General features: G+C 41.2%; 1 long non-coding RNA gene across 1 annotated transcript; it reads right to left on the reverse strand.

Annotated features, from left to right (window-relative positions):
- Positions 1 to 6,126: 6,126 nt before the first annotated feature.
- Positions 6,127 to 10,564, reverse strand: LOC141730743 (uncharacterized). The gene is made up of 5 exons (XR_012582375.1): positions 10,029 to 10,564; positions 9,438 to 9,502; positions 8,756 to 8,819; positions 7,981 to 8,056; positions 6,127 to 7,222 (listed from the first exon to the last, which is right to left on the reverse strand). It is a non-coding gene; the product is annotated as an uncharacterized LOC141730743 (long non-coding RNA).
- Positions 10,565 to 13,815: the final 3,251 nt, after the last annotated feature.

Raw genomic sequence — 13,815 nt, forward strand, 5'->3', positions numbered from 1 at the left:
CCGGCACAAAGATTCGTCCCTCGGCACAAACCCCTCCACTCAGCAGCTCCATGCAAAAATGTACAGAGGCAAACTCTCCCCCCGTTAAAACCGCCCCGGCAAGAGCCACCCCCTCATCATCCTCACAGCTCACACCTGGGCTGCTCCGAGCCCCTCATCATCCTCACACTCACACCTGGGCTGCTCCGAGCCCCATCATCCTCACACTCACACCTGGGCTGCTCCGAGCCCCTCATCATCCTCACACTCACACCTGGGCTGCTCCGAGCCCCCATCATCTATTTGTCACATTTATATTCGCTTTTAGATTTAGAATTTATATTACTGTATAATATTTATTATAATGTATATTACATCTCTTCATGTTACTTACATAGATTTCTATTTCTATTTCTTTTTAAATTCATAGTTTAGTATTACATCTTTAGATTTTTATTATATATTTCTCTGTGCCAATTTAGATTTCTATTGTACTTATATTATTTATATAAAAACCCCTGCCTCTAACGAAAGAAAAACCAAAGACACCCCTTTATTTAAACCACATTTAAAATTTTAAAAATAATTTTGTTTGTCGTAATTCTATTCACATTTACATTTGTAATTTTCATTTATTATATTTATAGATATCTTATAGATTGGAGAGAATACCTTTTTATATAATAATAGATATATTCTTTTTACACAACATATTTCTTTTCCTTATATTTACGTAGATTAAATATTTATTGATATCGAGATATATAGGATATAATTGGATTTCAATTTTTATACCTTTTATGAAATCTCCAGCCTATACCCCAATAAAAGCCAAACAATCCCCAATTTATTTAAACTAGATTTAAACATCAATCCTGTCACGGCTGCATTGCACAGCAGTGCCCCGAGCTAATCTGACACTTGTTCATCTCCTGTACCTGAGACTGAACCCGCTCACCTTGATCGCACCTGGCAGAACCATTTTCGTACCTTTTCCTGGCATTTCTTGGGTTTTCTCTGGCCTTTTTTGTGCCCTCTATTGCCTCTCTTTCTTGCCTTGTTTCTTGGGGCTTTTCCTCCCTTTTTCCTTGACTTTTTCTGGCATTTCTTGGGTTCTTTTCTTCGTTTCTTCTTGCCCATCTTGGGGTTTTTTTTCTGTTTCTTTCTGGGTTTTTTTCCGGAAATTTTCGTCCCCATCTTGTTGGTGTTTTTTTTTTTTTTTTTTTTTTTCTGATTTTATTTCTTGCCCATCTTGGGATTATTTTTTCTGTTTTCTTTTATCGGGGTTTTTCTCGTCCATCTTGTTTTATTTTTTCTCGTTTATTTCTTGCCCATCTTGGGGATTTTTTCTGTGTTTTTTCTTGCACATCTCGAAGTCTTTATCCTTTTTTTTTTTTCTTCTTTTTTTTTCTTTTTTTTTTCTTTTTTTCTTTTTATCTTTTTTTTGTCCTTTTTTTTTTTTTTTTTTTTCCCTGCGTTTCTCCTTGCCCTCCTTGGTTTTTTTTTTTGGCCTGCCTGCCTTCCTTCCTTCCTGCCTTCCTATCCTTCTTTCTTTCTTCCTTTCAGTTCCTTTCCTTATTTTCTTGTTTTCCTTTTCTTTCTTTCTTTCCCTGTATGTCTAATCTTGGTTTTCCTTTCTAGCTTTAGAATAAAAAAGCAGCACTAGAAACTTTCGGGCTACCGGGGAGTAAAACAAAACTGCAAAACGAAAATGATGTAAAGAAAACTATTTACTCCCTGGGAGCCTGAAATTTTCTACTGCTGTACGTGACATAGAGCTTTTATTCCTTCTTATAGATAGTTGATATTTTATACTAACTTTATACAGCGCCCCCTGCCGTGTGCCCCGGAGACCTGCAGGGAGAGCGCTGCGGCGTCATTCGGTTCTGTTTAAAGAAACTCGGCTCAATTCGGCTTGGTTCGGCTCTTGGTCTAAACTTGTTTCAGTTCGGCTCTTCGGCCCAACTCGGCACGGTGCGGCTAAACTCGGTCATATTCAGCACATTCTCTAAATGCGGCCAGTGTCGGCTCCACTCGGCTATCGGTTCCAGTCGGCTATCATCGGCTCTTGGGCTGTTTTCGGCTACACTCGCTCTTCGGGTAAACTCGGCTATTTTCGGCTACCATCGTCTCTTCGGGTAAACTCGGTTATTTTCGGCTACACTCGGCTCTTCGGGTAAACTCGGCTATTTTCGGCTACACTCGGCTCTTCGGGTAAACTCGGCTATTTTCGGCTACACTCGGCTCTTCGGGTAAACTCGGCTGTTGTCGGCAACACTCGGCTCTTCGGTTCAAGTCGGGATTTTTCGGCCATCCTCGGCTCGCTGAGGGCGGGAGAGCGGGCATGAGAGGACCCCGGAGCACAGAGGGAACGTTTATCCAGATGCCTGTCACAAACCCGCAGAAATACGCCCGCTCGCGGCGTCGCTGAGCCCACAGCATGTATCGGATACGCTTCAAACGCCGCAGAAAAATCCGTCGGGGCCGCCATGACGTCGGTATTCCATGCAGGCAGTTCACTAACGCCCACCGGGGTCCTCCACTTCCCCGCCATCTCGAGAAGGTCAACGAAAACTCCGAGACACCCGCGACACGCCACTCCCAGCATGGCGGCCTCTCGCCTGCCTGCCGGCTCACGGCTGCAGTACCGCGCTTTGCCCACAAGGCGGCAGCACTGCCGCCCGCCCCAGACGGGGGCGCAGCGCGCCTCGGGGTTGCGGGCAGCGAAGGCGGCAAAAAAGAACAGGGGCGACCCCAGACAAAAATTGCTCTGAAATAAATGCCAAAAACCTGCCTCTTATCCGACCAGAACCAAACAAACCGCCTTGGTTTAAAATCCTATTAAAATCAATTTGATAGTCCTATTTTTCGTATTTATATTCACATGCATATTTATAGTGGACATTGATGTAGCATGTAATTTATAAAATATATTCTGTGTATTCCTACTGTTTCTATTTATTTATATTTTGTGGTTTTAAAAATATCTTTCTATATTTATTGTATATTTCTATGTTAAAAGCATGATAGAAATGTAATTTTAATTATTTAAAATAAAAATCCCATACTAACTAAACAAATACAAAAAAGCTCTATTCTTTTAAACTATATTGAAATATTTTTATATTTATAGCTTGCATGACTATATTCACATTTATATTTATAGTTTATATTTAAGCATTATATTAATCATGATATATAATATGTGTCCTATTCAAATAATAGAAATAAATTATTTTTTAAATTATGTACCATATCTACTGCTACAACTTATTTTATCTTAGATTTTTAATTTTATATTAGCCTTTACCTATTTATGATCTGTTTCTATACTTAGATTTCTACCTTTATATTATTTGTATTTATCATTTTTGTACTAAAACCCCTGCTTTTGCCAAATAAAAAACAAAACCCCCCTTTATGTTAAACTGCTTTAAAAAACTTATATCAATATGGTGTAATATATAACAAATGATAGATATGATAAACATAAAATTGATATAAATTTATTTATATCTATTTCCTATAATACACTACAATAAGATATAAGACAGATGAAGAGTAAAATTTCTATAACTGTTCTATCTAACTGTGACTACGTGCCAGGGCAGGGCAGCTCTGATCGTAAGTGGTACAATATAAGTACGTACAATATAGGCTGAGGTAAACAGTGCAAGTGTAAACAGAGCGTAAGTACACACAATATAAGGTGACGCACTTACATACAGTATAAACCAACACAGGTACACACAATATAAACCAATATAGGTACATCCAATGTAAGTACATATAGTATAAACCAACATAGGTACATACAGTATAAGTACATACAGTATAAGCCAGCATAGGTACACACAATAGAGGTACATACAACATAAGCCAACATAGGCAAATACAATACAAGCCAGGACTTGAGATAACTCTCTGGAAGACGAATTCTTGAGCCCTGTACCCTTTGAGAAGATGGAACCTAAGGAACTGCTGCAGTCACCTGAGGAGGTGCATCTGAAAAAAAGTCAGGACAAAAGTCAAAGGGCTGCAGAATAACTTAAGTGCTCGGCTAAATTGGGCTGTAATCGGCTAAACTCGGCTATTGTCGGCTGCATTCGGCTGGATGCGCCTCTTCGGCTCGTTCGGCTCGCTTCGGCCGAACTCGGAGCTGCTCTGTACGTTCGGCGGGGCTCGACTTCATTCAGCCGAACTCGGAGCCGCGCTGTGCGCTCGGCGCGGCTCGGCTTCATTCGGCCGAACTCGGAGCCGCTCTGTGCGCACGGCGCGGCTCGGCTCGCTTCCGCCGAACTCGGAGCCGCGCTGTGCGCTCGGCGCGGCTCGGCTTCATTCGGCCGAACTCGGAGCCGCTCTGTGCGCTCGGCGCGCCTCGGCTCGCTTCGGCCGAACTCGGAGTCGCTCTGTGCGCTCGGCAAGGCTCGGCTTCATTCAGCCGAACTCGGAGCCGCTCTGTGCGCTCAGCGCGGCCCGCTTCGGCTCGCTTCGGCCGAACTCGGAGCCGCTCTGTGCGTTCGGCGCGCCTCGGCTCGGCACGGCTCCCTGAGGGCGGGCAAGCGGCGCCGCCTCACGTTAAACGCGCCCGGCTCGGGGCTCTCCTGCTGCCGCGTCCCGCGGGCGGCCCGCCCATCGCACGGACACGACCGGGAGCGCGGGGCGGCACAGGGGCTCATTAGGCGGTGACCGCACTCGCGCTAATTAGCGCGCACGAGAGCAGCGGGCTCGGTTCGCCTGAGCTCGGCTCCGTTCAGGCAGCCTCGCAAGCCTGGCCTCGGTTCGCTCGAGGCCGTCAGGTTCGGCCGGTCTCGCCTTGCTTCGGCTGAGCTCGTTCCATTCGGCCGAAGGAGGCGTCGTTCGATCGTGTTTTTACAAATATCTTTCTCTATAGTTTGTATATTTCTATATTTAGATTTATAATTCTATAATACTTCTATTGTTCCAAATAAAAACCCCGTCTCTAACCAAATAAATACAAAAAACAACCTTCTTTTAAACGAGATTGAAATATTTTTATACTTAGTATAATTATATTCCCATTCATATTTATAGTTTCTTTTGATGCAGTGTATTAATTATATATAATATATGTAAAGTTCTAGAAATGTTTTTAAATTATTATTTATATTATGTGTCATATCTACTGCTACAACTAATTTTTTCTTGTTTTTAAACTTTATATATATATCTGTATTTATTTATGATATATTCCTGTACTTAGATTTCTACATTTATATTGTTTGTATTTATAATTTTTATAATCAAAACCCTGCCTATTGACAAATAAAAAAACCCCGCTTTATTTAGCTATTTAAAAAAATATTTTCATGATTACAATTTTCATGTTTATATTTGTAATTTATTCTAGATTACATGAGAACACACCTGGTCCTGCACCCCAGTGGGGCTTCCTCTCCTGGGGACCTTGGGGTGCCCCAATGGCATCAGAGCCCCAAGTCTTCACCCCCCTCTCCTCTATTTAGAAACTACACAGGAACTTTTTTCTGGAAACAAAGACATTACCTAAATCCTCTCCCCGTGTCCCAGACAGATAGATATTCAGTTATTAGTTGGCTGGGCAGCAGTTTTTTAAATAGAAGGATAAACAAGATGTGAACTTTTTAGCTACAAGCAAATAGGCAAATCTGAACAAGGTACCAATGGCCAGCCACTCAAGTAATTTTGAAGCAATTTTTTAAACAATAAAATACTGCTACCACAAAAATAAAGCAAAAAGCTAACTACTGGCTAAGAAAAAATTAACTTTTGACAGCAACAACATTCCAACCACACAGGCTTTTTCCCAATATCATACCTTATAACTACCTCTCTTGGGAATTCTCATCATGTATCCCAAAAGGAATAAATACCTTAGAGTGTCCTAAAGCAAAAAGTAGCACACATGAGCTCCTCACACTCCTGGCAGTGCACTGAGCTCCTCACACTCCAGGGCAGCGTGCACTGAGTCTGCAACAAATTCTGCTCAGTGAGGGTCTGCAAACAAAGGTTCAACTGATGAACTGAACTGATTTTGTAGGGATGTTTTCTAAGCACAGAAGCACAAAAAAGAACAAGCAGAAACAATTCTTAAATAAATCTGCAAGTTTTATTTAGCATATATGCGACTCATTTCCAACCTGTGGCTTCTCACTTTGATTGGTCCGTAGGTTCAGGAAGATGACAATGCACACTCTGCCTTCCCTGAGCCCCCACGGCAGCTGAGCGCTGCTCCGTGTGCTCAGATCGTCAGGAGCTGGATTACACGTACCCGGACGGACTGCAACTGCTCTGCTGCAGATTCAGGAGACGACGGCAGAGAGGGGCTGGCCGAGGCGTCGTCCGAATTCCATTTCTGTGTGACGAGAAGCGGTTTGTTCCCAACAGCTGCAACATCCCCGGCTCGCTTCCGTGGTGAGTACCGATGGCACACAAATGGCAGCCCGAGGAAATCGTGTTCTGGGCTCCAAGTGGCTGGGACAGGGTCTGATTTTTTGTTTTGCATCTGTATGACGATTAGTACGACAGGGCTCTGAGGGATGACATGGCAACACAGAATTAAAAACTCCTCGATAGAATTACATCGACTTCTAGGAAAAGACAAAAGCCTATCACCCTTCTGCAATCTGCTTTTAATCCAAAGCACACGGATTGTCAGTATACTGCACCGTCCAGCTTTTCAAAGCAGCTTACTTCTGAAGACCAGGAAACATTGATTTCTACAGAAACAATGGGCAACCCCCAGGCTAATTTAAGCACTACTCTTTAATAGGGGATCTGCCAGCGTGCCAGTCCAGCTTCAAGTGCACTTTATTTCAGTCTAACATCCCCACAAAATTCTTCTCACATCTTCCAACCCTGAAATCTTCTTTTTCCCTAAGGCTTCTCATCATTAGCAATTTCCAAGTAACATGGTAGTTTTACAACATTCAAAAATGTCATGCTGGACTGTGCTAGACAGTAATCTGCAAATATAAGCTTAGCAAAGATTGAATTGACTTGTCCAGAGAAAAAACCTACAAGTGAACACCCACACCTGCCTACAAAGAGCTGACAAGCCCCTGGCAGCTACCACATCAAAGCACAGTGGATGTTTCTAATAGAGGGTAAGGATAACAATACCACCTTTTGTTCTCTCCAGCTTGTTTTCCCTGCAGTCATATTTTGCTTCTTAGGATTGTTTTAGTCTCTGTATCTTTTTGGACAGCACCGAGCCTGACGACAAGGACACGAGAGTCTTTCCCTGCCGTAGGGAGAGAACCAGGAAAACAGTTAAAAAAAGAACAGGGTAGTTTGAAATTCATACTTCCAGTGAGAAGCAGCGCCTAACAAACAGAACAAAAGCAAACAAAGCACGATAGCTCCCTGGGGACAGAAGACTTATAAACCCTCCAGGATTTACGACCAACCCCTTCAGGACAGCAGCCAGGTGTCCCATGAGGTGGTGCTGCACCAAAGAACGATCTGACAGGTTCCAAAGAGTCAAATGCACAATATTTTGCAAAGCCGTGAAATCTTGCAAAATAACAAAAATACAATAGATATAAACTACAGGGCAAGAGTACAAGTGTTCGCTTTAAGAGCTGGAACCATCCAGGTGAGCACCTGATAACTGGATCCTCACCAGAGTTTGAACCCTTCGGTACACAGAAGGGTTTTCCCCAGAAATTTCACAGACTGAGTTTTGATAGAAGTACACTTGCCAGATCCTCAGAAGCATCACCCATTCTCCAGGTGTCTGGAGAGAACTGCAAATGGCTCTCACGTAGTTTGAGCTGGTTCTCCAAGGTCTCAGGGTGAATTTCACCAGATGCAACCAAATCGGGCGACTCCCAGTGGGACAGAAGGAACCCAAAGTTTGGGTAAGCAGAGCTGCAGCAAATACTGAGGAAACAAACATAACAGCGTAAAAAATAATAAACCATCCTTTTTTTTTCTCTTGCTTTTGTTTTTTTCTTATTCAGATCAGCATAGCAACTAAAGAGAAGGTGAAAAACTCACCATTACTGAACATTTCATCATCTGTAAGCTGAGCATCCTTAGCATAGAGGACTCCAAAGTTAAAATTCACCGATCCCTGGGAAATAAAACCAAATATTGTATGATAAACAGTCAAACAGCAGACATAAAAATTTGTTTCCTCTAAGGACTTTCAGGTATGTATGTATCTTTGCATACATCCTACACATTAGAACATACACTTTATACCATCACCTAATACATAATATTTTACATTTAAATTTTGACAGTATAGCATGAATTTTTAACTTAAATTGGCGATCTATTATTATTAAGTTGGTACTGAAAGTTATTTCTGCTGTCACGTTCAAAAAAACATTATTTTTTTTTTTTACTGTAATGAGCAATTGATTTCAAAGTCATCACAAGCCCATCAAAATACAAAGCTGTATTCACTGGGCGGGTCTGTGAGCTAGAAGTAGTTAGGCTTGGACTTCCCTCTTGTTCTTCCAGAACCGATAAATCCTGTCAACAAAACCAGGATCTTTAGCCCACTGCTGTGAAAGATTCTACAAGGATGATGGTTTGATTTGTGTTTACAAGTTTTGATTTGAAATGGCCAGTTCAATGGATAAAGACAGTTTAAATAGTATTACGTTACTATTATTATTATTTCTATTATTATTTTTACTATTACTACTACTATTATTATCACCTGCTACTGGAAGAAACAAACCAGTCGTACCTATACTTAATTACTTTTATTTCCAGAAAATAATAAAGAAAAGGAACCAAACCAAAAAAAGTCACTTCCTACCTTTTATATCAAGGGATGAAAAACTTCTCTTGGGCTCTTCTCCAATTTATCAAGACTCATAGCACTGAAAGGCAAACAAAACAGTGCTTTATAGAAGGGCAAGTGCACATTTCAAGGCTGAACCACCAACCGATTGCAGTGACAGCAGTTACAACATGAATCGTTCTGAGAGCCTCTGTTAAATGCAATGTTCTGTGGAACTGCCATTTCTTTCCCAAAATACTAACTTCCAACACTTCCTAAACGTATTTTGTATTTTAAAACAACAGAAGTTAGTGAGACACTGTGTGGAGGTCAGGTTTAAATTTATTTCCTTCTAAAGCACAGAGCTCTGTTCCATCACCCTTCACTTCGGCTCTGCACTGAATCACGGTGAGCATTTGAGGAGTGCTCAATAACCAATTCTATTTCTCTCTTTTTCTAGTTCTCTCTATTCCTGAATAATTAAAGACAAGTCCAATGAAAAATTACAAGTTCAGCATCAAAGTCACACTTTTTCCCTTTGTCTGGTCAAGAACAGGCTCTAAATTCACTTAGTGCTGCCTGCAACGATTAAGACGTGCAAAACCATTTTTACATGTTTTATAGGTTTATCATAAAAGCCACGGAACGCAAGCTCTGAATTACAGGAAAAGGTACACAGTCAAATATCTAAAGGGATCACTTATTTGTAAATGCATACCTTGACAGAGATCGCACTGAGAACGTTTCTGTGGGACTCTAAGGGAGACATATTTTCTGAGTACCCTGTAAACAAGAAAAGCTAGGATATATTACAGGACATACCCACTTTTTCTACATATTCAAATAGGATTTTTAATAAAAACAACTCAGTTGAAAAAGAAAGAAGAAAACCAAGGTCATTTTACTCAGCTATATTTACTCCTGATTTAGAGAAAAAAAAAGTCACGGGTGCTGCAAAGAAAAAAAAAAGTGAACCATAAACGCCTACAGTACAATTTTAAAACAAGTGCTTGGATAAAAGAATCTCATGGAACGTGAAGTAGAAAAAAAGTGAAACCACTATCAGACCTGCCTATTTTCTCACCTTGGTACAAGAAAATCCTAAAAGCAGTATAAAGTCACTGCCTAAAACCGGTCATGGGATGTAACCAAGAAGAATTTAGGCATTTGCTAATCTAGACAGAAAGCTTTTCTGGATGCTAGTGTCAAATCACAAGTTTTGTCTTTCAGAAGCCCGACAATGCTGGAAAGCACTTTCCCTGGGGCTCGGGAGGGCAGGGGCAGAAGGGGATGAGTTTGCAGATCGCACCTGTGCCATCGGAAGGATACAGCCCGCCTGCTCCCTGCGCTGGGCATTCTCCCGGCCATCTCTGGCTTTACCGCTCAGCGCCGCTCCATCCGTTTGCATGGCAGAAAGAGCCTCGAGCACTAGCGCAGGCAGCAGCCCAGTCATTCCGGCGATATCGCAGCGCCCTCTGCTCGCAACGCCCAACACGCGGCGGAGCCGCCTCCGCCCGCAGCACCGGCAGCAGCCCGAGGGAGACGGCTGCAGCTCGGGGGCTGCTGCGCCTCCGCCAGCCTGAGGGCAGCCGCCCCACCGGGACCGCGGGAGCGACCGGCGCCGCTCGCCCGGGGCGGCTCCTGCAGCTCCCGGCCCGCGGCAGCAAAGCACCGCCTCGCCCTCCGCCATCGCTACCGCTGAGTGAGGCCGAAGAACCGGGCCGACGCTCCTTCCGCGCTGCTCAGCTCCGTGCGGGCGGCCAGACGGAGGCTTCGCCCCTCCGGCGGCGCCGCCGCGGCGCCGTCCCGCGCGGGAGAGGTGCCGGGAGCAGCCCGCGCACAGCCCCGCGCGGCCGGCTGGCACGCCAGCCACTCCGGTGCCCCGTCAGCCGTTGCGTCACACGCCTCGCCGGCAGCAGGGCCTGCCGGGACTTGTAGTCTCGGGCTGACAGCCACTGCTCCGTCCTCCGCCACCGGGAGCTGCAGTCCCTCCCGGGCATCAAACGGGTCCTTCGCCCCCGGGCGGGGAAGGACCTGAGGCAGCAACGCTCCTCCCGAATGCCCTCTCTTTTTCGCTCCAACCTTTTTTCTTTTTTCACTCTGCTTTTCACCCCTTCCCTTCCCTCTTGTGGTCCTGATTCCTTTCCTTTCCTTCCCTTCCCTTTTTTTCTATTTCTGATCTTGGTTTTCCTTTCTAGCTTTAGAGTAAAAAAGCAGCAGTAGAAAGTTTCAGGCTACCTGGGAGTAAAAAAAACCTCCAAAACGAAAATGATGTAAAGAAAACTATTTATTCACTGGGAGCCTGAAATTTTCTACTGCTGCACATGACATAGAGCTTTTATTTCTTCTTATAGATAGTTGATATTTTATACTTACTTTATACAGCGCCCCCTGCCGTGTGTGTCGGCGAACTGCAGCCACAGTGCTCCCTGCCGTCTGTCCCGGCGCACTGCAGGCACAGCGCCCTCTGCCGTGTGCCCCGGAGACCTGCAGGGAGAGCGCTGCGGCGTCCTTCGGTTCTGTTTCAAGAAACTCGGCTCAATTCGGCTTGCTTCGGCTCTTGGTCTAAACTCGTTTCAGTTCGGCTCTACGGCCCAACTCGGCACGCTTGGGCTAAACTCGGTCACATTCGGCGCATTGTCTAAATGCGGCCAGTGTCGGCTACCCTCGGCTATCGATTCCAGTCGGCTATCATCGGCCCTTGGTGTAAACTCGGCTGTTTTCGGCCACACTCGGCTCTTCGGCTCAAGTCGCCTCTGTTCGGCCACACTCGGCTCTTCGGCTCAAGTCGCCTCTTCTCGGCAACACTCGGCTCTGCGCCTCTTCCGAACAATTCGGCCCCGCTCGAAATATACCTATTTTTACATTGGAAGTATACATTTCTCTTAGGATTTTTACTTCTCTAACACTTGCAGGATTCAAAATAAAACCCCTGCGTCCACCCATACATGCCAAATACAAACCCCTTTCATTTCAACTGTATTTAATTTTTTTTAAATAATATTTTTCAAATTTAGATCCACATTTATATTTAAATTCTATACTGATGTGTGTTCGATTTTGCATTTCTATTTTCCCATTTATTTATACATTTATATTCTATGTTACAACTCTTCCTATTACTTCTATTTTTTTTCGTATTTTTATTCAGATCTTTATATATTTATTATATCTTTCTGTGTGAGGATTTTTACTTCTGTAGCACTTCCATTATTTAAAATAAAACCCCTGCCTCCACCCACGTTAAAGCCAAAAAGAAAACCCTTTCTTCTCAACTGTATTTCAATATTTTTTAAAATTCTGCTTTTCAGGTCCATATTCACATTTACATTTAAAATGTATACTTACGTATGCTGTTATTTGTATTCTCCATTACATCTCTTCCTATTATCTCTATTTACTTATATTTTGTGTTTATATATATATTTATATCTTGATTGTATATCTCAATATTGAGAAATATATACCAATAATATCTACATTCATATCATTTAAAATAAAAACCCTGCCTCTAACCCAGTAAGAATAAAAAAAACCCCAACCCTTTCTTTCAAACAATATTTAAATAGGTTTTATCCTTATGTCTGATTTTTATATTCCTATTTGCATTTATAATGTACATTAATGTATATTGCTTACTTATACATTTATCTTTATCAATCTCAATTTGTACATAAATTTATATTCTATATTACATCTGATGCGAGCAGTTATATATTTTTATACATATTTTTATACATTGATTATATATTTCTGCGTCAAGATTTTTACTTCTGTAACACTTATTTAAAATAAAACCCCTGCCTCTACTTAAATAAAAGCCAAAAAATTCCCTTTCTTTTAAACTATACTTACCTATTTTTATATTTATATTCCCATTTATAATTTATATTGCCGTATCATGTTATTTATATTCTATACTACAACTCTTCATATTACTTACCTATATTTATAGTTCAATTTGTAGTCATAGTTTAGCAATCTCCCTTTATATATTTATTATCTATTTCTATCTTAAGATTCACACTTCTATTATTTAAAATAAAACTCCTGCCTCTAACCAAATCAAAACCAAGGACACTTCTTTATTTCAACCACATTTAAAATTTAACAAGTAACTTTATCTTTCAAAATTATAATCATATTTAGATTGATAATTTTCATTCATTATATTCATAGATATTATATATATCTTAGGGAGAATGCCCTCTAATATAATCATAGATAGAAAATTTCTGTATTGTATATTTCTTTTACTTGGATTTATTTAATATCAATATTTATAGATATTTGTATTTCCCTATATATTTGTATCTGAATTTTTATTTTATTTCTATTTATATGATTTATTAATAAAAACAGGTCTACAACCTAATAAAACCCCCAATTTAACTATATTTAAGTATTTTTATATTTACAATCTATATTTATATATCTTTGTGCATATATATAATAGACTATCATTTATCTATATGATATCTTACAATTCTATACCATGAATTATAGTTTTATATATGTATCTGTTCTCAATATTTATGTTTACCACTCTAATGTAATATTTCTTTTTAAATGTATATTTATTTCTATTTTCATCTCTATATTAAACCATATAAATAAGCCACAACAATACCGTACCTTTGTCAGCACCGGCACGCAGCACACGCTCATCCCATCGCAGCACATCAAAACAAAACCTATTTTTATCACTAACGGAACAAACATCCCACAACATTGAACCCTCATAAACACTCAAATAAACCTAACCCAAAATAAATTTTAAATCCCACTTCAACTAGCCCAAAACCTGCGCACATGCTCATCATAAACATCCGCCTAAACCAGTATCTCAAAAACCCCAAAAACCTCAAATACACCTTGAAAATGACACAACTGCTAAGAAAAACAAACACCCACTAAAAATTAAATCAAACCAACTCACTAGACTCAAAACTGTACAACTGACCCTAAACAGTACTAAAAGAAGCCCCCAAAGCTCTACCTTTATGCTAATGCACAAATAAAAACCAATAATCTATAAAACTTAATTTAAAATTAAAAGAAAACTAATTCAAAGCATAAAAATAAAAAATCTAAAC

The sequence above is a fragment of the Zonotrichia albicollis genome, chromosome 13 (genome assembly GCF_047830755.1).
Source record: "Zonotrichia albicollis isolate bZonAlb1 chromosome 13, bZonAlb1.hap1, whole genome shotgun sequence".
NCBI lineage: Eukaryota > Metazoa > Chordata > Aves > Passeriformes > Passerellidae > Zonotrichia > Zonotrichia albicollis.